We start from the raw sequence: 25304 nt of genomic DNA, 5'->3' as shown, positions 1-25304 counted from the left end.
AACATAGCTTCCGAAGGGCATGACCTCGTTGTCTTTGCAATCTTTATTTTGACTTCTCATATCTTTTGACACTTTGATCATCCCATTGTCTTCAGTTCCCTTTCAAATTGTGGGTGTTCTCTTTTGAGCCAACCTATGGGAGGTACTTGGCTCCATAACCCTAATCCGTAGGCATCTCATAAGTTTTGATGGAACTTCCTTTGCAATTTTGCCTTTGTTGGTTGGGTGCAATTGGAGGCACTTTGTGAAGTATACGTCCCATTTAAATGACCATTGCCGTTTTCTTGCCTCCCACTTTGTGAAGTATACGTCCCATTTAAATGACCATTGCCGTTTTCTTGCCTCCATTGGAAGGTCTCAATGCTGTCCTTATTTTAGCCTTGCAACATGATCACTGAGTGGCTTTGTTGCTTATCATTTGGTTGGGATCTTGCACTCGGAGCCATGCCATATTTCAATTATCCTTCATGTTTTTTGGCACTTGTTTCTTTTGGATATTGGTTAGCACTTGAATTTAGTTACTCATTTAATACTTGGGGATTCAGCCAAAATTTTCTCTATGATGGCATCTCATGCCTACAATGACACCACCAATTCCCTTGTTTCGGACCCTCACTACTCCATGAATTTTGATGGCCCGTGGCCCTTTTGCAAGGTTTCAATTGATGTAGTTTAAAGTGCATTGAGCTACTTCCCAAGCGGTCACTCTAACTGCATTTCTCGTTGACATGAAATTTTGAGGTTTTGTGTTTTCATTGTCGGTGCCTTAGTTTGCACTCCAAGGACTTTTGTCCATCCATTCCATAGGAAACTCCTCCAATTTCTTGCTCCAATATTGGATACATTGAGGTGTAGCTGCCCTCACTAGTTGAATTTGAACAATAATGAGAAGGCCCATGCTTGACTCAAAAGGAGCTACTTCAAGGTTTAAGGAAACCTTGAGGATTTGGGAATTTGATTTGAATCCCCAATGAAGAGAGAGAGCCGTATGACTGTATGGACGACAACATCAGGTGTATGAAAGAAGTTTTATGAACATAAGCAACAATAGTGTCAGCTATATGGCAGAGGCTGGGATGGACGTTCACAACAGCTGTTGAGAGTGTGCGAACAATACATGGGACTTTACAATAGTAGATCATCATCAATAGAAATTACACGAAGACTGTGCGGCCAATAATCAGGGCGCCATGTCAGCTGCTCATTTCTTAGGCTCCAACATATGTGGTCACTAAGGAGTGGTGACATCAGCATTGTGGTCTCTCACGACAGCTGTATGGAAGGGTTGAATGCACTTGGGTTGCTGCTGGGGTGAGATCTTTCAATGATTTGAAGATCCTAGTTATGTGCCTAGGGCTGCGAACAGGAGGCATTGCGTATGACAAGGGGATTGGCAAGGTTCCGAAGGTCTGTTGAGTTCCTTGGGTTGCAAGCGGGAGGCACTGCTCATGACCATAGGAGAAAAAGGGTAACAAAGAGATTCACACACGTGTAGGGGACATTGTACGTGGTAGATGAGAAAAAACAAAGTTACAAAGATGGTGTTCAGTGTCGTCTTTGAGCTGTTTGTCAGAATTATTTTCATATTGTCTATATGGGAATTTGAGACTCCAAGTGACAGGTTTATTGAGTACCCACATAGCTTTGTTGAAGAATTTCCCTTTTGAAATGAAAAAACTAGAAGGCGGGTTGCCCCTTGCCTGGAGTATAAAGCATGCTCACGGCACCCATACGTTGAACTTGAATTTGCATCCAATAAGTTGTCTTAATAAAGTGTAATCCAAGGTCTCTTGGGTTACCCTGTCAGATTATATTTCAATCCGATCTTTATTTGCATCATATAAAGTTGTCTTAATCAAGCGTAATTCAAGGTCTCTTGGGTTACCTCCGTCTCCAAGGAAGAGATGTGATATATGAAAGTGTCTTACAGATCTTACAGATTAGTAGTGCTATGTGTGAACATGGGCTTACCAGGGGCACTTTTTCCTATTGGGTTTTTTTCCCCTTGGACATCTAGTGTGAAAGGACACTACACTTTATATCTTGTACTTGTACTTCATTTTCTTGTCACTCAATATACGTGCAAGTACTTCTCCCACTACTGCTCCCAGTCGTGTTGCTTCCTGTGAGTGTGTGTGTGCTTCATTGCTATCTATACCCTAGCATCCAAGAGGGCCAACATTTGGTATCAGAGCTTCTAAATCTGCTCATTTTAGGGTTTCAATAGTTTAGGGTTTTTTCTCTGAATTTGACCAAACCCTTCATACAAGGGACTCATCAAACCATCCAAAATTTGATTCTGCAAGCGTTTCCAGAAAACCCTAATTTTTCAGTTGAATGAACAGTCTGTATAGTTGTACAACCAACCTAAAATCAGATCCGACTTCAAATGTGTTCGCCTCACTCTGCTGCATGTGTCCGTACAACTCTGAACTGATTTGGACCAGTGTGTACAGTCAATACAGTACTTGATGTACCTGAATACCTGCTATGTATAGATAATTTGTAAAATTTGGGGCTTTTTGACAATTTTTGCTTAATTGCATAATTGAAGCTGAAGGATACACATAAATTTGGGGTTTTTGGATTTTTGTGCAATAAGGGCACATTACAGCCCAATTGCATTCAGAAATTTGTGGCTTTTTTGTTTAGGAGCACCATTGCTGTCCCTTTACAAGTTTTGGCACAGATTTGTTACGCACAGTCAATTTGCAGGCATTTTGTGGGTAATTCATTTGCACATTTTCAGTTGAGTTGCCTAGCACATCACATTGGTGCTTTTGGGATTTGCCTACAGAAGTGTTTGCTCTTTCAGGAGAAGTATTTTGTAGGTTATGAGTTTGTGCATTCGGTCATTATGGCACAAAATGCAACTGATGTATTTGGTCTACTCACATAGGAGGATAAGTTAGATGGCACTAACTATTCACTTTGGAGCTTTATGGTCAAAAATCTGCTTGTGGCTAAAAGCCTGTGGGGTTATGTGAGCGGGGATGAACCTTGTCCTGCTCTGCAGACATTGCACCTGCCAATGTAGGGTGAGATGCTCAGTAGGCACAACCTATAGTTGCCACTCCGAAGCAGAAAAGTGGGATGCACTTGCTGCCCAGGCCATGATAGTGATCTCTTTATCAGTGAAGAGATCAATTATCCCACACATTTGGTCATGTAAAATGTCAGAGTGTGTATGGGAAGTCTTGGAGACCATGTATCAGGCCAAGAATGAGGCTAGGGTTGACTTTTTGAAGAAAGAGCTTGAAAACTTGGACATGCAAGAACATCAGAGTATGGCTGATCATCTAACTAAGATCCAGGATCTAAGCGAGCAATTGCTCAATATAAATGAAGTCATACCAGAAAAAGAACTTGTATCCAGGACATTGAATTCATTGCCAGAGTCTTACCTAACTTCCACACTTCTCGCACCTTGTCATTGAGGAGCAACCATCAACCCCTATTGTTTGAGGAGTTGGTTGGTTTGCTATTACAGAAGAAACAAATGCGGAGGAATAAGTCTTCCATGGCACATGGCAGTGATCAAGCTTTAGTTGCCCATGATAAGGGCAAGGGAACAGGAAAGAGTGGCTATCAGCCCAAGGCGAATTCTGGACAGCCATCAAACAAAGGCAAAAGTGATGCAGATCAGCCCAAGAAGAAGGGCAAGTGTCACTATTGCAAGAAACTAGGGCACTACATTAGTGAGTGCAGGAAGAGACAGGCTAGAGAGAAGAAAAAGGAACAAGGTTTGTCAGTGGATTCTTCTAGTATGCCCGCAACAAAGGCCGAGGATTCATCTCACTTTGTGCAGGATGATTGGACATTCTTGGTATGTAGTTATGATGCATCATAGGAGCACTTGTTTCTCAATGTTTTTTTTTTCCGAGAAAAGATCCTTTCATTAGTTATGTAAAAAAAAACGCCCGTAGGGCTACAAAAGAGATCTCTCCTGCTCCTAACAGTGAGAAGAGCAGTGAATACAACATGGCAGCCCGGGAGACTCTCCCTAGGTGCTGCAAAATACAAGCATCAGTCTAAAGGACTGAGCGGCTAAATCATACAATGGGGGGGGGAAAGAGCCAAACAGGTGGCCTGTAGTGCCAACGGGCGGATCCCGTGTGTAGGGTGTAGAACGGGCCGCAGCGCCAAGTGGTATGAAAGGCCTGGCGCCGTAAGATCGCCTCATCCGAGTCTCCCCGGATGCGGTCGTACTGTCCTCGCAGGGTGTGGATCAACTCCTGCCAAATCCCCCGAACAGTCTCTGCTGGTGGCTCCAATCTCCCCTCAAAGGCCGTGAAGCACCGGGCCCTCCAGGTGAACCAGATGGTGAGGCTGCTGAGGAGCTCCCATCGTAAATCCCTCTCCTGTGTCCAGCTGGCGGACGAGAAATCCGGTGCCGGAACCAGGCGAGGCTGGCCCCTAATAAATCTGATGGCCTGACTGCCCTGCTCCATCTCATAGCCCATAGCAGGCCCTGACGAAGTCGACCAAGCAGCGGCACCCCACGTAAACATACCCTCTGGAGAGAGGGGGGCCAGAATACGCAGCATCCGCAGCCAAATCTGCTGTGCCTGAGGGCAGTCCCAAAGGCAATGTCTCTGTGTCTCCATAGGGTGGCCGCATCGGACGCAGGCCGCCGGAAGACCGCTGTAAACAAGCCAAGTGCCAACTGCTGAGCCCCTGTGGGCGACCAGCCACTGAAAAGCCGAGATCCTGCGGGCCTGTCGACTAGCCCAGAGCCGAGCCCAGAAATCCTCCAGGAACTCCTGTGATAGTCCCTGCAATCGCCAATGCCCCGCTGCCGCTGGAGAAACCGTCCTCCTCGCCGTCAAGATATGCCGTCCCAGCCTAACAGTATACTGGAAAAATGTGATCTCTGTGGCCTCAAGGGATGCATAAGGATCATGCCACTCGTACTCTCCGGGGTCCCACTGCAGCCGGGCCAAGGGGCGCGCTGCATATGCCCATATGCGCCAATCCGGGAGCACGTCAGCAGGGTCGGGGTCAATATGCCACTTCCGAGAAGCGGCAGTCACTACCCGAATCCTCTGAAAGGTGCACTCTGTAACCAAAGGCGACTCCACCTCCACTCTCTGGAGTCTGCCCTCATCCTGAATCTCATAATAGAGGCATCTGCCATCCTCAGTGCTAGCTCTGACAGCAATCAGGATCTCCAACTATGTAAAGGCTCCCATCCACCGTGGGGCCACTGGCTCGAGAGGTGTGAACCACTCCTCTGAAAGTGCCTCCTGAATATCATCCCTCATAATCAATCCCCCTCTGAAGTGACTCAGCCTCTCCACTTGGGTCTCCTCTGGTAGACTGCAGAAAGCCTGCCAGTCTCCAAAACTACGAGCTGGGCCTGCCGCTAAAGGTCCCCAGGCTAGACGAGGCCGAGAACCCAGCATATGACCCTGCTCTGTACGAACCGCTGGGCTCCAGATGAGCGGCTGCCTGGCCCGCTCCTCAACACAAGAAGGAGGCCGCTGAGAGAGCCCCGGTCTCAGCAGCTCCCAAGCTCTCAGGATACTCAAAGCAAATCTGTCCTCCCATCCTCTACTGAGGCCTGTCCTCCTCATCTCTATGAAGATCCAGCGAATCTCTGGTGCCCAAGTACCCCTTGCAGGAGGCGCCCGGGCCTGCAGTCGCTGCAAGAGGAGCTCTTTCCAAGGCTCAGCGCCTGGAAGCAACCCCCGAACAATAAGCTTCCCCAATAAGGCTCTACTCTGATCGACTGGATCTATAATGCCCAAACCGCCCTGAGCCAGCGGAAGTGTAATAACTGCCCATGCAACCTTTGCCCGAGCTGGCTGACCGTCCCGCCCAGACCACAAAAAGTTCCTGATCAGCCTCTGTACCTGGCTGATGCAAGAGCTCGAGAAAATCCAGCAAGACGTAATGTACCACATAGTCGCTAACAGCACCTGATTTGCCACCACCACCCTCCCAGCCAAGGATAGTCGAGCTGTACTCCAATACAATAGCTTCTTCCGAATGCTCAGAAGAAGCGGGGCAATCTGCTGCTCAGGTGACAAATCGAGGCCAATCTGGCATCCCAAATACCGCACTGCTGTGCCGGGAGGAATCCATCTAAAACCGGGGTCCGGACTCCATGCCGGAGTGGGAGCACTACTGATCCAAAAGGCCACTGTCTTGCGCCAATTGATCAATGCTCCCGAAGCTGCACTAAAAACCTGGAGCGACTGCTCTGCCCGAATAAGATTGGCCTCTTGGCCATGCAAAAATAAGCCCGTGTCGTCTGCAAACTCAGCATCAAGCAAATCCTCCCCCCGGACTGGGAGCTGAAGTCCTCTCAAACCAACCTCCTCTGCCGACAGATACATACTCATAGCCTCCGCAAAGAAGAGAAAAAGGAAAGGGGCGAGAGGACACCCCTGACGGACTGATCTGGTCAGCTCAAAACTTGGCCCCCGACCTCCTGCAATCAGCACCTGGCTGCGAGCTGTGGAATACAAAGCTGCCACCCCTCTGATCCATCCTGGCTCAAAGCCCAGGCGTAGCATAGTGCCCTCTAAGAATCCCCAATCAACTCTATCGTATGCCTTCTCAAAATCGAGAAGCATCACGACCAAGTCCTCGCCAAGAAACCTAGCTCGGGCCGTCGCCTCCCAGAAAGTAAAGATGTTGTCAAGGATACTGCGCTCCTTGACAAATCCTGTCTGAGTAGCATGAATCAACTCCCCCAGGAAGGGCTGGATCGTCAAACTCAAGGCCTTTGCCAAGACCTTGTAGACAGTATTGAGGATCGTAATAGGCCTCCAATGCCGAATATCATCTGATACTCCCTCCCCCTTGGGGATAAGATAGATCAAGCCCTCTGAAAAGCTCTGCGGCATCACCCCAGTGTCCAAAACATGCTGAAAGCCCCTGCGGAGGCCTGGCCCCAAAAGGTCCCAATAGCGCATAAAAAAGGCCGGCGTCAGTCCGTCCTCCCCTGGGCAACTATGTCGCGGCAGGACCCTCAAGGCCTCGGCAAGCTCAGTCTCTGACAGAGGCGCACCTAAAACTGTGCGCATATGGTTTGTGACCCTCCTCTGCACATGGGCCCACACAGTCTGTCTGCATACATCTCGATCCTCAGTGGCTGGCTCCGCTGAAAGCAAGTCACTATAAAAAGCAGTGGCAATGTCTCTGATCTCCCCGAGCTCAGTAGCTATCGATCCATCCGGTCTACCAAGCTGGCGAACCCCTGCTCGCGCATGACGGGGTCCAGTGATCTCAAAAAACTCCCCAGTCACTCTATCACCAAGCTGCGTCCACTGAGAGGCCTGACGACGATAGTAAAACTCATGTCTCTGCTCCTCTGCCTCTCTAACCTCCTGGCGGGCCTGGCTCAGCTGGGACGCCACCCACTCACATGCTGGCTGCTGCTCCTGAAGGCGCTGTAGCGAAGCAAGGCTGCGTCTTAGCCGTTGCTCCCGCTCTCGAATCTCTCCCAGTCGTGTCAAAGCTGCAGCGTGCAGAAAAGAGCTAAGATCAATGAGTCCCTGGGCACACTGGCCCGCTGCATCCTGGTCAGAGCACTGACTATCATGCCAGATCCTCTCAATGTCCTCAGCGAGACTGGGGTCTGCAAGTACCCGCTCTGGGATCCTCAACTGCAAGCTGGGCTCCCGTGTCCCCTCCTCCAAAGTCAATATAACTGGCGCATGATCTGAAAATGAGGTGCCAGCAAGAATGCCGACGGAGCCCCCTCGCTCCCCCAACCAATCGCCCACATAAAAGCGATCAATCCGAGATAGATTAGTCCCTCCCTGCCGGCGATCCGACCGAGAGAAACTAAGACTGTCCTGAGACCGGGAGAAAGCCCCATGCTGCCATGCATCAGTGATCCTCAGTGACATGCAAAACCGGTCCCAAGCTGCAAGCTCCGTGCCGTGCACTGTAACATGGCTGCCTCCCACCCTATCTGCCGGGTCCTCAAGCATGTTGAAGTCTCCCCCAACACACCAATGTGCGGCCTCTGGCAATGCATCTGTAACCTGAGTCCAAAACTCTGCTCTGGCACTAGCATGATTGGGCGCATAGATGTTGAGCACACCCAATAGCTCATCATGCATCCTCAGAATGACATACTGTGCTCTACCAGGCACAATGATCCCTCGATCCACAATGGCCTGCCGCCATGCATCTGCAATAACCATGCATACTCCTCCCTGTCCACCCAAAGGACCAAACCCTGCAGACCAGAAAGTGTCCCATCTACTACTAGGCATCACCGAACCATATCTCCGGATCCTGCTCTCACCCAAGTGGTGCTCCTGCATCATCAGAATGTCAATGCTGCCACCAACCAGGCATCTCTGTAGCTCCTGCCTCAAGCAGCCTCGATAGCGTATAAAGTGTGCTCCGCCAAGGCCCTGTACATTCCATGAGATGATCCTCATGGATGTCCTACTGAGGTGGATGCTGTCTCAGCCGTGCGGCGAGCCTTCGCAAGCGGCTTGGATGGAGAGTAGTCCCCATCCGAACGGCTGCGAGTCTGCCCACCCGGTGTACTGCAAGAATCCCGGATCAGGCGCCAATGGCTGTGACCCATGGCGACTGCCTCCTGCTCTGACATAGTAACCTCGTGTATACTCACATATCCTGGGTCGCGTGCCAAATCTGCAACTATGCGCACGACCAAATGCCGAATCCCGGATGTATCCACACTCCCGGGATCCAAGAAAAAATGAGCCAACTCCCAAAGTCGGCCTATCACATCTGTAACCTCCAAATCGCTCATGTGGTGAGAAAACTCAACTGCCTGAGTCTTCAACGTGCTGAGAGCGAGCTCTAGAGTCCACTCCCGGTCACAAGGTCCACATAGAGGGAACGAGAAGGCCACCGCTGAGTCTAGTGCCTCCTCCCCGCGGGCCGGAGGTATCACTACATGCACTCGGATGGGTGCTGGCTCATGGGGGCCCTCGGCTCCAAAAAGCCGTGTAAAGGTATAATCAAACGCCTCCGAGCGCTGACGAATGCCGAGGCGACTCAGCCGACTGCGGATAGATGAAATCCGTGAGGCCCTAATCGGCATAGGTCTCCTCTGTGACGCTCGAGCGAGGTCAGTGCTCAGCGCCCTCCGGACTGCAGGTGAGCGCCAGGGAACTGCCAGGACCTCCCGGGAAGGCGAGGCGGGCGGAGGGGGAGGCGAGGGAGGAGGAGAGGGAGCCGCTGCCGAGACCGGAGCGGGGGCGGGAGGAGGCGATGGTGGACGCGAGGCGGTGGGAGGGGGTGGGTGTGGGGGAGGTGAAGGAGGGGGAGCTGGCATCTCCTGGTCCTCGGTCGCTGCAGGGGTCTCCTCCTGAAGGGGAGCAAATCTGTTCCTCACGGGAACCCAGTGAGGCTGAGACTGTGGCTGCTGCTGCAGCGGTATCTGGGCGCGCTGCTGTGGCTGTCTCCCTCGACGGCGCCCCTGTCCAGGCTGCCACTCCGAGGTCTCTGTGGCCTGAGCAGGTGTCCCTGAGGCTGCCTGCCGAGCCGAATCTGTGGGCGGGCCATCCGTGGCCTGCTGCTGTGGTGAGGGCCGAGGTCTCTTGCGAGGGCAGGCCTTGGCCAAATGACCGACCTGCCTGCAAATGAAGCACTGGTTCGGGAGCCCCGAGAACTCCACTCTCTGATCTATCCACCCCCCCCCCCTATCCTAGGTAGCTGAATGACCTTAGGAAGGGAGGAGATGTCAGATACCAACACTCTGACCGAAGGTAGCCCAGCTGCTCTGGTCACCACTGAAGCTGCAGAGGGGCCCGTCTCAAGAACCGAGCCCACCAATGCTCCGAGCCTGGAGAGGAGCGGAAGATACTCCCGGCGGAGACCAGGGAAACAAACTGTAATATGGAAGAGGCGCTCTCCCTGCTCCGCCGCTGCTGGGTCAAATCCATGCTGCCAAGGCCTGAAGAAAGCCCGAGCACCCCTGATATCCAGAGGACTCATGGCAAGGACCTTGGCAACGCTCTGGGCGGTCTCGAACTCGATCTGATAATGTCCCCGGCCCATGAGCTGTACATCCAGGATCTTGCCCACATCTGCAAGAAGGCGGGCCTGAAGAAGATCCCTGATCTCCCCTCTGCTGGGGCGAGTGCCGACTATACGGCAGATGGTGGAGTGAGCTTGAAGGCGCTCCACCTCTGCGGTGAGGCTCGCTTCCTCTTCCGGCGAAAGAGAAAGCCTGATGGGGATGACCTCGGGGGCGGGCGAGGGGGCTGCAGAAGAGTCCCTCTGAGGCGAGGCGGGAGGAATCTCCATCAGAGTCTGAAGCTCAAGCGAAGGCGAGGCGAAAGCGGAAAACCTGCAAGAAGCGGGCTGCACACCAAGAGGCGGAAGGACGGAAGACGATGAGGAAAAAAACAAAAACAAAAACCCCTAAGGGGAGAAAAGCAGCACGACAGAGGAGGGAGGGGGGGGGGGGGCGAAAAACGGAGGAGAGGCCCAGAGGGGGGGGGGGGGGGGGGGGCGGCGACAACGCGAGAAGGAAGGGGGCGGGGCGCTGCTGAAGGGCGGCGGGAGAGAAGAAGCGAAGAGGCGGGGGGGGCGAACTGGCGGCAGCGGGAAGGGAGGGCGAACAGGCGGCAGCGGGGAGGGAGGGCGAAATGGCGAAGAGGGGAGGGGGGCGAACTGGCGAAGAGGGGGGGGGAGGCGCAGCAGCGAGGAAGGAGGGGGGGCGCAGCGGTGAGCAGAGGGGACAAGCGGGGGGCGGAAGGAGAGAAGGAACGCGAGGAGGGGGGGGGGAGCGAAGGCGCGCAGAGCAGGGGGAGTCGGGAGCTTCAGCGAGCGGGATCGGACATTCATGCAAATAATTATTTAAGGACAAGTTCAATTAATTGCATTCAATGAGCTTGGTGTACACTCTGATGCGAGCAAGAACATGTATGCACATTTGCACGAACACACATTCACATGTGCATGGGGTGACAAAACACTTGAGATTTTTGTTTCTCAATGTTAATGAGAAACAAATTATTTGGTACTTTGTCAGTGGGGCTTCTAGACACATTACATCAAAGAAGGATTTGTTCATTTCATTGAGGGCTTCCCCAGAAGGGAAGAAGGTCACATGTGCAAATAGTTCTTCATATCTTGTACAAGGCATTGGTGAAATTATACTCACAGTTGCAGATGGTTCAGACCTATGCATTTCAGATGTGTTGTATGTGCCTGGAATCAAGAAGAATTTGATGTAACTCCTCTTTCGCTCAAAGAGACTATGCTGTGAACTTTGAGGATGATAGATGCACAATGAGGGATAGAGAGACTATGCTATAGTCACTTTTGGTTCATTGTACCAAGGCTTGTATCATTTCGACACATTTGAGAAGAACGGATAGGATGCATGCTTTATACTTTTGCCATGCAAGAGGTAGAGTTATGGCATGCTAGGTTTGGGCATGTAAATTTTGGGAGTTTGATGTTGCTCCAGAGGCATAAAATGGTGCAAAGTATGCCACATGTTAAGCTGCCACCTAAACGTGTATGTGAAGGGTGCATTTTGGGCAAGATGCATAGAAATGCCTTCCCCAAGGATGGATCTGTAAGGGTTGTCTGGAAATTACAGCTCATACATAGTGATGTGTGTGGTCCCATGGGGACACCATCATTTGGGAAGCATCTATACTTTGTAACATTCATTGATGACTATTCCAGATTTGCTTGGGTTTACTCTTTGAGGGTAAAGTCTAAAGTCTTCATGTGTTTTCAGCATTTTGTTGCCAAAGTTGGAAATGAGATAGGTTGCAAATTGGCCGTGGCACGGAATCCAATTTTCCATGCTCGTACCAAGCACATAGAGATACATTATCACTTTGTCAGGTAGAGGCTTCATGTAGGGGAGATGACTTTGTCAGGTAGAGGCTTCATGTAGGGGAGATGACTTTGACCTACTGCCCTACACAGGACAATGTTGCAAATGTGTCTACCAAGGTGTTGCCTCGAGAGAAGTTTTAAGCTTTTGGCAAAGCTTTAGGCTTACTCTTCTACAGGGAGTGATTTCCTACCTTGTATAGGTTCACAACATCACTACAGGGGGGATTTGAAGGTGTCTTACAGATCTCTTATAGATTAGTAGTGCTATGTGTGAACATGGGCTTACTAGAGGCACTTTTTCCTATTGGGGTTTTCCCCCTGGACATCTAGTGTGAAAGGACACTAAACTTTATATCTTGTACTTGTACTTCATTTTCTTATGACTCAATATAATATACGTGCAAGTACTTCTCCCACTTTTGCTCCCACTCATGTTGCTTCCTGTGAGTGTGTGTGTGTGTTTCATTACTATCCATACTCTAACTCTAGCATCCAAGAGGGCCAACAATATAGTGCCTGTGATTGGCAACATACAAGGCTACCTATATCATGAGAATGCCTTGGTCGCTCCTTTCAAGGGTTGCGATGTGCTATTTTGATTGCCATGGCATACATATATGAAACTGAATAAGGGTAAGGATTTGAAGACCAAGAAGATCACTTTTGTGCATGACGGGAAACTATGGCAATTGATGTAGGGCATCTAGGGGACACTATCCCAAGCTGTAAGCTACAAGGAAGTAAAGAGATTAATTTCTTGTTTACACTTGTTTTTGTTAGAGATAGAAAGGTAGTACAGTTTAGGATGTTTGACCAAGAAGACATCGGATAGATTTTTCCCCTAAGAGTTCACTACCAATAGGCTAGCTTAAAAGATGAGTGTAGGTTAACAAGATCATGTCATAGGTGAATGAGCTCTTATAGAAGGGATTGATTCTATTTAGTAGTTTACTCTAAACAAGAGTACGCCACCCTATTGCTCACCACTTCCCTTAGTCTTTTTATTTTTTTCCCCAAGAAACAACCCTTCTATCGGTTGAAAAAAAAACGTATGTTTGTGCTGATTCTAATAAATCATGACTGGAAACATTTCAAACTCATATATATAGAAAGGCAAAGTTTAAACGCATGAGAAGCAAGTAGAGTAACGGTGCATAAGTGCTCTTGAAGTAGCATAGAGTCCAAACTACAGTAGACTCTAGCACTAGTAAATTTAATAGTTTGAAATACAAATGTCACGAGAAATAAGCAGTTCTAGAAGTACTGAAAAAACCAATACAAATTTTTTGAATTCTGATATATCTCAACTGAAAGGATGCATGTGTTAAGTTTTAACCTCATCTTGAAGCTCCTGCACCTCCTGAGTGTCATCACCTACCTCTTATGATGTCCCTTAGCCTTTGTAGGTTGTAGCTGCAACACTCATAGAAGCTTGGTCTGCCAATGCATGTGCTCGTATCACGCGAGCTGATGCCAAGTTCCAACACCTCCTCGTAGAGCATGGCATAGAGTTGGGCTCCCCTAGAGGAATCTTTGGTATATCCTTCACTTTCTCGATGTTGATCTTGTCCGCAGCTTGATGGGATTACCTTGCTTTTCAGTTAGAGGGAGGTTGCATGGAAATAAACCAACCGTTCTACTTGAGCAATGAATAATCTGTTCCTCTTCTTTGCATGGAAGAGGGCTCCTGTGCTCTAGTTCCTCTCACAAGGACCATAGCTAGAGCTGGAATCTTGTGGGAGGACTTGTAGTGCAAGGCATTTTTTGCCATGAAGAGGACATGAGTAGTAAGTACTAAGTAACTTGCAAGTACTCCAATTTAGAGTAAGTAGTAACCAGTGAACATTAACCAATACAGGGATACTGATCCCATATTTCTCCCAGCAAGAGACTGATTGCAGTTGAGTCTCTCACAGAAGTGCGGTGAGTCTTGCAAAGGCGTGGCTCCCATTGCAAAATACTATCTCATCCTCCAGCTTCCTTAGGAGATCAAGATCTTTCTTGTCCACCTATGGATGTATCATGTCACCTGTCTTTCAGCTACAATTGGGGGGAGCCTTCTGTAAAAGGAGGAAGGAGTGATTCAGAGGGCTCTAGTAAGGGGAGACCTCGATGTCTTCATGCTACACGATCATCTGATAGCAGGCACGACTAGACTGTGTGGCAAGTTTCTTCGAGGCTGCAATCACACATTTGGTCCCCTGCTTCTGGTCCCTTAAGGAACCAGGGCAAGGTATGCATTTCCACTGGTAGCTGCCTCTCTCCATATGTGTCATTCGGAGCTTCCTGTGGGCTGGCAGCGACAAGCGGGCAGCCCATGCCAAGTTGGCATGGAGAGACATCGTTCAGCCTCCTCACAGTAGTGGACTAGGCATCATGGATCCGACAGTTCAGAGCCGCGCCACCCACTTAGGGAAGCTCATTGTCTGTGGTCTCCAGCGGGATGGGAAACCATGAAAGGACTTCTTGCTTGCCTCTTTGACCATACCCCTTCTCACGGTGGATAGTGGCTGCCCGCTGGCATCAGGTGGATAACCTCTGCAGCCCCTCTCCGCAAGCTCGGTCCCTCCTTTGGGGACAAGTTTGCCGCAAGTTTGTTTTGAGCTTGGGAGGCTCTTCAATCCTCTTCTCTCTTCCAGGAGCAGCCCTCGTGCGAGGAGTGTTGTCTTCGACAACCTCTGTTGTGGAATGGCCCCAACTTGCCTCCCCTCTAGTCACTTCCTCAGCATGTTTTCTCATATTGCACATGACACTGTCTTTGCTCAAGGCCGGCCCAGACAATGGATACTTGATTCCGTGTCCAAGAAGTTCCCTCCCCCATATAGCAGAAGGGCTTGTCTGGGGTACAGGGGGGAGGCACAAGCCTCATTATCGACTCTGCCATCCCACCCTACTGGTGAGATCCCTTAGCCTCTCCACCTGACCCTAAGAAAGTCGCCCCCTTTTCCCAGCATGATGTCCTGGGACTTGGTGGTATTCGCTATGCAGGGAGGTCTACCTCGGAAGGTCTTCTTAGTACTGGATCTTGGCCGCTTGCTTACTTGCTGCGCCACTTTCGACGAAGTCGTAGGCTTCGACGTGTGCTGATTGCCCATTGATTGTCATCGTTTCGTTTGTAGCTTTGGGAGAATCTTCCCTTGGTTTGTTTTGAGTGGGACCTTGGTGATTTGTAATGGTGAGACCCCAACAGCCGACTGTAGCTGCATTCCTAGAGGGGGGGGGAGATGTTGATGCCTACTTGGCACTGAAGATACTGTCACGTGCACCTTGCATTGGGGTACACAGTGACACACTGGCATGATCATCAATGCAACATTTTGTACAGAAGTAGTAGCTTGTTATAGGGATATTTGTCATACGCCATGACCCCATTGTGACCCCTCAGTCTAGGGACAGTCAGCTACGTAGGTCAGTCTCCAAGCCATAGAGGTCAGTTGAGAGTCAGTCTTCTTAACCCACTCGGAGAATTCATCAGATAAGTGCATGTAGAGTCAGCTTTAGCAGTAGGTCTTGCATTAGCATGCATATAGTTGCATTAAGGTGCTTATGGGACAGCCAAGGCCATCCCATGAGCATGGCAGCCCATCAAGGGCAGCACCTAGGCCATGAAGGGGCCTGGGCAGCCAGTCGGCTGCCTACTTGTGCCATACATGCCTATAGGCAGTAGTCGGCCAGCATTAAATGGTCAAGGACTGCAGTCGGCCAGCATCATGGTCACCAGCCAACAGGTCGGGCAGAATCATCCAGTCAGCCAGATTACAGGACATCAGAAAATGTTATGCCCAACATTTAATGTTGCCAGTTATGCATTTTTTGTCCATTTTCTGCTGGCCGACAGCCCTTCCCTGGACTGACCAGCATCATGAGGACATATATAAGCAGTTGCCTCAAATCCCCATAAATCATTCAGTAATTCCGCAAAGTATTCAACAGTTCAGCATCCTATTCATTCCAGGCAAACTATGAAGAACCTCTTCAGCATTCAGCCAACATATGTGCAGTCCTACAGCTATCTGGACTTGCATCAGTGGCCCGAAGAGTCTTCAAGAGTGCCTCGGATTGGTGGATACTTAGCCAACGTATGGTCTTCCTCGTCCTTCTAGGGAGGACTCTTTAGTGGGTATTTGGGACCCAATAAGGTGTCGTCTACTTCACTCCCTCATTCTCTTCTCTCTCTACTCTGTGAATTTGGATGCTAAAGATTCTCACCACTCAAAGATATAAAGAAGGCCTTGTTGTGCGTTATCACGATCAACCTCAGTGCATGTAACATTGGTATCAGAGCATCAAGTTGGTGACCCAACTGGGCTACCTAAGGAAGTGAGAGCATCCGGTGGATGGTAATACTGCGGTCCGGAAAAAACACCCAGGCCTCCATCACGTTGGGAGAGAAATCACATCAAGAAGAAAGCCAACAAGAAGTTGTGCCGTCATACGAACCCCTCCAAATTTTAGTAAGTATGATGGTAAGTGTGATCATGTTGCTGCTATGCTACTCAATTTATTTTCAATTTGAAGCACATTTTTCTTTAGCTAAAATTACAGATCCACAAGATAAAGTCCATGTGGGAGCACCCCAACTCATTGGGGAAGTTGTTACTTGGTGGCAGCATTGGTCACAACTTCACACAGGTCCCATCACAGGCCAATTCCAATTTGGTTGGACTACTACCTTCGTGGCTGACCTCAAAGCCTGTTTTCTTCCACCACAGTACATGACCAATCTTGAGGATGAGTTTTACAAACTCACTGAGGGTGGTTCCCCTGATTTGACCTATTCCAACAAGGTCATTACAATGGCCCAACAATTGGGCGATTCAGAAGAAGATAAGCTCAAGAAATTCATTCGAGGTTTAGACACTAATATTAGGTATCCAGTCAAGAAATTTGAGCCTCAGACATGCCGGGCACTAACCCTTGCAAAGAATTAGGAACCGATGCTGAACGGAGGTAAGTCCAAGCAGGTACAGTCTACCCCTAAGCCCCAACAACAGTCATCTACCCAAGGTAAACGGGGCTTAGAACAGCAAAGACCAAAAGGACCAAAAGAAAAACTCTCAGGGCAAGCGGGCAATAGGAAGCATGCTACGCCCAAGAAGATTCTTGAGGAAAAAGCTAAGGAGGGCATCAGTGGAGGTTATCTCCAGCCGGATGAACAGACACGATAAAGGACGGAGAACCATTGTTTCTTAATTCACACTGTGGGACACGCGAAGAAAGATTGCTCTAAGTTGTAGGCAGAAAAGTCTGCTAAGGCATTCACTTCCATAGTAGCAACTGAAGTAACCCCATGCACACCTCCGCCATCAACCTCTAATTCCGTTCAGCTTTTGCCCGCTTTGAATTCAGTGCCACCAATGGTGTTTGATGATAAGCAGGAGGGTAAGGCTGAGGGACAGATAAAGGCTCTCGTCCGTGCCTATGGCACTGCAAGGGGACAATAGTTCATTGTCCTCTTTGACATGGGTAGTTCTAAGAATGCCATCTCTTCGTAGTTGGCAAACAAGATGAGCTATACCTTGGTTCCTTACCATTTAGATGTGGTGGGTTTACACCTGGTCTATGTACACATATCTCTCATAAAGCTTAGTAGTTTGAGTTTCAAGTTCAGAGGGCAACATTCCAACAGGATTTCATTGCCTCCTCCCTTTTAGGGTGTGACATGATCCTCGGGATCTAGTGGTTTAGCCAGTATGCACCCATTCTTGATTGGAGGCAAGACACTTTCACTATCGTTGAAGGTTTTCCCGAGCCCATCATGATTCGCGGGGATTGGAGCATTCCTAGAATTCCACTCATTTCCCACATTCAGGCTCAACAAGCCATCAGAAAAGGAGCAGAGTGTGCGTTACTATATGGCCTCTCTCAGTCTAATGCAATTCAGATAGTACCCGTAGTGGAGCAGTGGATGGTTGGTCTTTGTCTCAATACAACAACATCATGCTGCGAGATGACCTTCCATCCAGTAGACCTAAGGACCATCGCATGGAGTTGGTTCTTGGTTCAGAGCCTCCCAACAAGTTCCCCTACCGCCTTTCCAAGGCATTGGAGAGCAAGTTGGAGCAGCAGTTAGCCCAGCTACTCCGGTCTAGATTTATCCGATCATCCTCCTCCTCCCCTTTTGTTACTCCCAGTCTGTTTGTCCAAAAGGAGGATAGCTTATGTGTGGATTAGAGGGCGCTCAATAAGCTAACAGTTAAGAGATTGAGTAAGTTCTGCATGCTCATGCCATGCAAGCAGACAGCCACAGCCGAGGACATAGCTCACTTGTTCATTTGGTTTTGGTATCCCATTGGTGGTTTGCCAGTGACAATCACATCAGATAGAGATTCTAAGTTTATGTCCCATTTTTGGAGAGCATTGTTTGACAATTTTATTCATCCTTGAAGGCTGAAATCTTCTCCTCATTAGGGCCTCTGAGGAGCATGTTATCAAAGTATAAAATGATGACCAATAAACAATTCTTAATCCTCTTTACATAGAGGGTACTCTCAGTTGGACTATTGTAGAAACTATTTGCAACCAAGTATGCATTTATCTTCCCGTACTATGCTCTCAGAGCCTGCTTAAAGCCATACAAAGCTTTTCTTACCTCCATACTCTAGACTCTTGTCCCTTATGAACAAAACCAAGAGGGAGATACATAAATCTCCTCATGCAAATTACCACTTAAGAAGGTAGTCTTGATATCCAACTGATGTGCATTCCATCCATGATGTGCTATCAATGTAATAATAAACCAGATTGTAGTCATACGAGACGTGGAGGGAAAAGTTTCATCATAATCTATGCTCTTCTCCTAAGCATAACCCTTTGCAACAAGCCTTGCCTTGTAGTGGTCATCAACGCTACCATTAGCTTTATGCTTAAGCTTATAAATCTCCTTTGTACCAATGACCGTTTTACCATTAGGCAAATCTACCAAATACCATGTGTCATTTTTGAGGATTGAGTCATACTCACCTGCGTGGCCTACATCCAAAGAACATTTCCTATGCTTCCTCAAAGGAAACACATTCCTCTTCATTGCATTTTCTCACAATGAGAGCATAATCTACAATGAAATAAGATGCAAGATGGAACCCTACATATGTCCTGCTAGGCAAAAGAGTAGCTAATTTGTCATACCGCAATGTGTCCTCTGGCCATTTTGGCATATGCTTGGACACATGTATAGCTGCCCTTTCCTCATCCACAATTGCCTCCTCAATAGGCTGATATGTGGGCTGAAATTCAAGCTGATTTTCAATAGGTATGGACTGATTTGCAGCACCTTGTTGAGCATTCATTTGCTCCACATATTTCTATTCGGCATTGTACCAAGGTAGGAGTGTATCAAAGACGTCCTCTGAGCACACCTTTTATTGGTCTTTGCATAAAAGCATGGGCTGAACTGAGTTCTCAATAAAGACAACATCTTTACTTACCAAAAACCGCCTTGTGACTGGATGGTAGTCTATACCCTTTGCTTTTTGAGCTATATCCCACAAAATGCATTTTACCACCTTATCATCCAGCTTATTACATGGTTGCTCAGGCACAAGAGCATAAGCGAGAACCAAAAACACGCAAATGAGCCGCAAAGAGCTTCCTGCCATTTCAAGCTTCATAAAGAATAATTGTCTACAAGGCCTTGGTGGGACATCTATTTAGCACATAAGTGGCACACGTACCTGCCTCCAGCCAAAAAACATAAGGCACATCTTGGCCTTTAACCATGCAACGTGCCATCTCCATGACAGATCTGCTCTTCCTATTAGCCACACCATTTTACCGCCTTATCATCTAGCTTATTGCATTGTTGCTCAGGCACAAGAGTATAAGCAATCCCACAAAAATGCATTTTTCTGCCTTATCATCCAACTTATTGCATTGTTTCTCAGGCACAAGAGCATAAGCAAGACAACCAAAAACATGTAAATAAGCCGTAGATGGCTTCCTGCCATTCCGAGCTTCATAAAGGGTAATTGTCTGCAAGGCCTCGGTGGGACATCTGTTTAGCACATAAGTGGCACAAATAACTACCTCCAACCAAAAAACATAAGACAAATCTTGGCCTTTAACCATACAACGTGCCATCTTCATGAGAGATCTCTTCTTCCTATCAGCCACACCATTTTTTGAGATGATAGATTTTGGCCTGTTGCATTATTATTTATACATCTAGTTTATGCAACGTGATGATGGTATTATGATACTTTAAGTACATACAATGACTGCTTACACGGTTTGGCCTTGAAAACTGTAAGCCTATTGCTACACCAGTGGAGACAAGTGCTAGGCTCAGTCTTCAGGATGCAGGTGAACCATTTGATGTATCGCTTTATCAATAGGTTGTATATTACGTTTGGGTCTCCTAGTTGAGTAGGTTTATGCACAATCTCGGAAGTAAGCATTGACAGGCTACCAAGCGAGTATTCGGATACTTACAGGGCATTCATTCCCTTGGCCTACTCTATGCTAAGTGGAGTGATATTCAGTTACATGCTTTCAATGACTCCAATTGGGCTGGACATTATGAAACGTTAGTGTCCACTAGTGGCTTTGGCTTTCATCTTCTAGTAAGACGTAGCCGGCCACTTCGAGCTGTGAAGCTGAGTAGAGGATAGCTTTAACAACGACTATGGAGTGTCTGGCTCAAATGCCTTCCGGTAGATATTGGTGTTGGATAGAAGTCCTCCATTTCCATCTTCTCTAATAGCCATAACATATTAGCTGTTGCAAAGAAACCAGTGTTTCATGCTCACACAAAACACATTAATATTATGTTAGGGAGAGGTTCATTGTAGGAGAGATTAGCCTAGCTTATGTCGCTAGACACAACAATGTGGTAGATATATTCACACCAAGGCTCTCTCATGAGAGAAGCTTTTCGCAAAGCTTTGGGCTTATTGCCATTTGGGAATCGATTAGACACATGATCCCTTTACATGTTCACATCATCACTACAGGGGGGATTTGTAGCCATTTATATAGTAGTGATGTGTGGACGTAGACTAATAATGGACCGGGGCACTTTTTTCTTCCTTAGGAGGTTTTTTTTCTCGAGCATGTGTACACATTCTTATGAGTGAGTGTGTAAGTGAGCTTATCATGTCACTTTACTTGTATTTCACTCATTCTCATCAATATACTTTTGAGTGTTGTGCTTCTCTGTATCTATGCTTACTTGCTGCATCTATGTGTGTGTTTTGCTACCTTAGTTTCCACTCCAACATTAAAGCCTTCTTCTTCTCTCCTGTTGCATAAGCTTGCTTGTCCACACCTGAACAAGTCTGGATTTCACTTAGACACCAAGTCTAGGTGTGTCCCACTTAGACACCAAGTCTAGATTTCTTGAGTTGCAACTGGAACTGCAGAGATACGGAGATGAGAGACCTGCAAGGCAATGCCCCCACCATCCTCCTCATATACCATGGCAGCCTCAACCTCAGTGGCCCATGTAATTATGCCCCAAGTAACAGTGCGAGAGGGGGGATAATGCGGAGAATCCTTTTGCCAAACTTTTACTGAGCCTTTGTGCAATCCCAAAGACAATGTGGCTAGGACTCCTCGAGGTGGGCCACACCTCAAACAAACTGTTGTTATACCTTCGATGGCCGGCCAAGTGCCAACCACCAAGCTCCGATGTGCCAGCTGCTGCCACAGAAAGAGAGTGATCTTTCGCGGCCTAAAACTGTCCCACATCTCTTTCAAAAATCTGAAAGAAACTGAGAGAGCCTTGAGACTGCGAGTGCCCTGTTGCTACTGGAGTGCCCTCGATCACAAGCATCTAAATCTTGTAGCCCAGTCGTGCGGTGTAATCGAAGAAAGGGGTAGTGGGAGCCTCCTGTCTATCAAAGAGATTGTGCCATGCCCAGTCCCTTGGATACCACTGAAGTTGCGTGAGAGGACGTCTCTCCCATAGCCATAACTGCTAGAATCCCTCTCTTGCCACCTTCGCCAGTGGAGGGTCTATGTGCCACCTATGCTAATGGAAACCACCCTCTGCAAGGTGCATCCCCAAAAATCCTCCAAAGGGGGCTTTGCTCTGTCAAGTGTGCCATGTGGGTTGATAGTGAAGGTGAGCAAGGTGGAGCTCTCATCAGCGCCGTAGATGGCCAAGGGAATGTTATGTCTGGTGAACACTCCCAACCACTTGGGGGAGGGGCGGGGGGTGGGGGTGGGGGTGGGGGGATCGGAGTCAGCCACTTTGGGGGGGTTGAAGAGTCGATGTAGAAGCTAAGGCTATTCCTACCCCGTATCCCAGTGAGGCTCCTTTCCTAGGCTTCCAGGGGCAGCGGTCTAAAAATAAGCCAATCTCGAAGTGACTGAGCTGGACCCATACTCAAAGCTCCCCACGAAATGTGCGGACGTGCCCCCAACATATGACCACTGGGCAAACGGGCCAGGGGGTTCCATATCAAAGGCTGGCGGAGGCACTCCTCGATGCATCGGGAGGGGATTGTTGAAGGGCCGACTTGAGGTGATCCCAAGCATGTAAGGTTCCATATCAAAGGTTGGCGGAGGCACTCCTCGATGCATCGGGAGGGGATTGTTGAAGGGCCGACTTGAGGTGATCCCAAGCATGTAGGAGGCTAGCTGCAAATCTGTCCTCAAATGCAGGGCTAAAGTCACGAGCGTGCATCTCTGTAAAAATCCATCTCGTACTCTGGGGCCAAGGACCTCCCAAAACCAGGGTGTGGGAGGATATCTTGGCAAGGAAGAAGTCCTTCGAGGGCTCGCCACCTGGAAGAAGTCCACGAATTATCAACTTGCCCAAAAGAGCACGGCTTTGAATAGAGGGGTCGATGGTGCCTGGGTCTCCCATCATCACTACCAACCCAAAGAAAGTTGCGGATCAACCATTGAATGTGACCAATGCAAGCTTGAGAGAAGGCCCGGCAAGAGGTGATGTACCACATGGTGCCACATGGTGGCAAGAAGAACTTGGTTCGCCACCATGACCCGACTAACCGACTAACTAAGGAAAGCTTGGCTGAACTCTAGTATAGCAGCTGCTTCTGAATGCTCAGAAGAAGAGGGACAAGCTTCTGCTCCGGGGAAATATCGATACCAACCTAGCATCCAAGGTAACCAATTGGAGTGCTACTCGGGATCCACTGAAAAGCCTCAACTAGCCTCCAAGTCAGAGTAGGTGATGAGCCAACCGAGAATCCACACAACTTGTACCAGTTGATTTGTGCTCCGGGTGCACGGTAGAAGATCTTTGTCGCCTCGGCGAATCTCTGGAGATTCCCCTCATCTCCAGATAAGTAGGTCGTTGTGTCATTGGGAAACTCTGAGCCAAACAACTCCTGCGCACGAATGGGAAGACGCAGCCCCTAAAGCCCTCTCTCCTGACCGAAGAGAAAACTGCTCATGGCCTTGGTAGTGGGATGTCCTTTATAACAACAGGACTACCATAGAGATGGAGTTCTCACACACACACACACAGAGGAAAAATCTTGAAGTTCTCTCAAACACAACAAAAAAACACTTCTTACTGCTCACCATACTACCTTTCACCATATAAATGCATGTTTTTACTTATGAAATCTGAGAACCAAAGTGCTTTTGCATAGTGAAAATATGAGAGTTAGATGATTATTTAGTGATTGTTTTATGGGATTTAAGGATTGTTTTATGATTTATGCAATCACCAACTTCATTTGGCTTAGGCATTTTTCAACATGTCCACTAAGGTTTTTGCATTCAAAATCTCCTCAAGGTTTCGCTTAAGATGGGAAGGTCCTTTATAAACGGAGGATCTTACAAGGATATGGCTTTCTCACCAATGATTAAAAAAAAAAACAGCAATGAAAGTTCATCCCACAAGACAAGGCTTCTACACATCTCATACACAATGAGAAAATAATGCCACAAAGCATTTGAGACACACTCAACATCAATCCATGCCACAAAGTATTTGAGACACTCAACATCAACCCATGCCCGAGGTTAAAAATAGTTAATTTTTGAAATTAACCTTCAACTTTTCCCTCCTATTTTCATGGAAGGAATGTGTGGGAGAAACCTTTCCTCCCCCAAATCAGGCTACAATAGTGGCTCCTCTACTGTATGAGTTGCTGCTTTAGCTGGACTGCCGTAGAACCAACTGAGGTATTGCCAATGAACAGCGCACGAGATGCATGCATTTACTCCACTCAGACGGGTTCTTTCAAATAGAGAGCACACATGAGAGGTATGCTTGATCACACTGGTTTACTTGAGAGCACGCATGAGAGGTCTGCTTGATCACACTGGTTTACTTTTGCAACACCAACAGCTACCACTACACACGGACACGACTGCTTGCTTCTTGTCTAATAAATAACCTACCACTACGTCTGCCACACAGAAGGGTGATCTCAATATTGCCACCACTAGCCACCTCCAATTATTGCTCATGCAGAGATGGCCGTGCTCACACTTGAGCAAGTTCCACACATTAAACACTTATTTGCTGTACTAATTCTTTCTATTTGCTTCTTCCCTTAGTGCTAGGCTTCATTATGGCTGAGTTTGCCCTGCATCTCCGGAGGTTTGATAGAAACTCAGTACGAATGGCTTTGTGTGAATATATGCTCTTGTGTGTGTGTGTGTGTGTGTGTGTGGAGTGCGTGTGTGAGCATATCTTGATACATAGTTCTACACCCACTATTGGGCACTGAGGACGTTAGTGGGGATGTCGTAGTATCTAGTCCATACTATGCATAATGGAGTTGATAGTTATATAGTCTTGTGGGTTGACTACCATGAGTATATAACATGCACGTTCCTAAAAGGTGAATTTGGGCACGCATCTCTTAGTAGTGTTTAATATATATATATTAAACACTACTGAGGATGATGCCCAAGCACCGTTGCACGCATCTCTCACAGAGATGGCCGTGGAGCCCACATAGAAAATGACCCACTTGACACAGGCCTGTAGAGAAATCTCTCTCTCTCTCTCTCTCTCTCTCTCTCTCATGATGTAACTTTTTGGTCTCATAGGTCATTATGGCCTTTTGAAGACGTTAATATAACATTTCATTTCCCCTCCCCCTTGCCGGGCTCCTCTCTCTTGTGCCACTCAAGAAGATGAAGCAGAGAACCAAGGTTCACAACCTATCTACACAACAATCTCCCTCGTGTCTCACACAAGAAGATGCTATTCTCTCAAGATGATAGCCCTCTCTTAATCAAGACTTCTAATCACTAAGGTAAAGAAACCCTAATGCAAACCTATAGCTCTGATGCCAATTGATGGAAGAGAGGTTCGCTTAATGGTGGACAAATGGATTAAGTGCTAACTTCTAAGCTTGGTTTAATACTCACATAGAGTAGTGCACACAAAGTATTGATTAACACTAAGCATAATGAGAGTAACCATAATGAATGAGACTAAGGACAATGATTAACTCATAAAGACAAGAGAACATAGTTTCCACTAAAGTTCTCACATGATTATATTAACCAAAAGAGGTTACACCACAAAGTACTCTCTACTCACTATAGAATGAGTGAGAGCTAGCTGA

The 25304-nt window shown here is 47.9% G+C and overlaps 1 protein-coding gene across 5 annotated transcripts in view; it reads left to right on the top strand.

Annotated features, from left to right (window-relative positions):
• The window catches only part of LOC147617535 (glutathione gamma-glutamylcysteinyltransferase 1-like), a 76312-nt gene that overhangs the window by 34265 nt on the left and 16743 nt on the right, over positions 1–25304 (top strand). The gene's annotated exons all lie outside the window — the stretch shown is intronic.

Source organism: Cibotium barometz, chromosome 36 (assembly GCF_041138505.1).
Source record: "Cibotium barometz isolate CiBa-2024 chromosome 36, ASM4113850v1, whole genome shotgun sequence".
Lineage (NCBI taxonomy): Eukaryota > Viridiplantae > Streptophyta > Polypodiopsida > Cyatheales > Cibotiaceae > Cibotium > Cibotium barometz.
The sequence above is the reverse complement of the archived record's forward strand: the minus strand, read 5'-3'. Positions and strand labels throughout refer to the sequence as shown.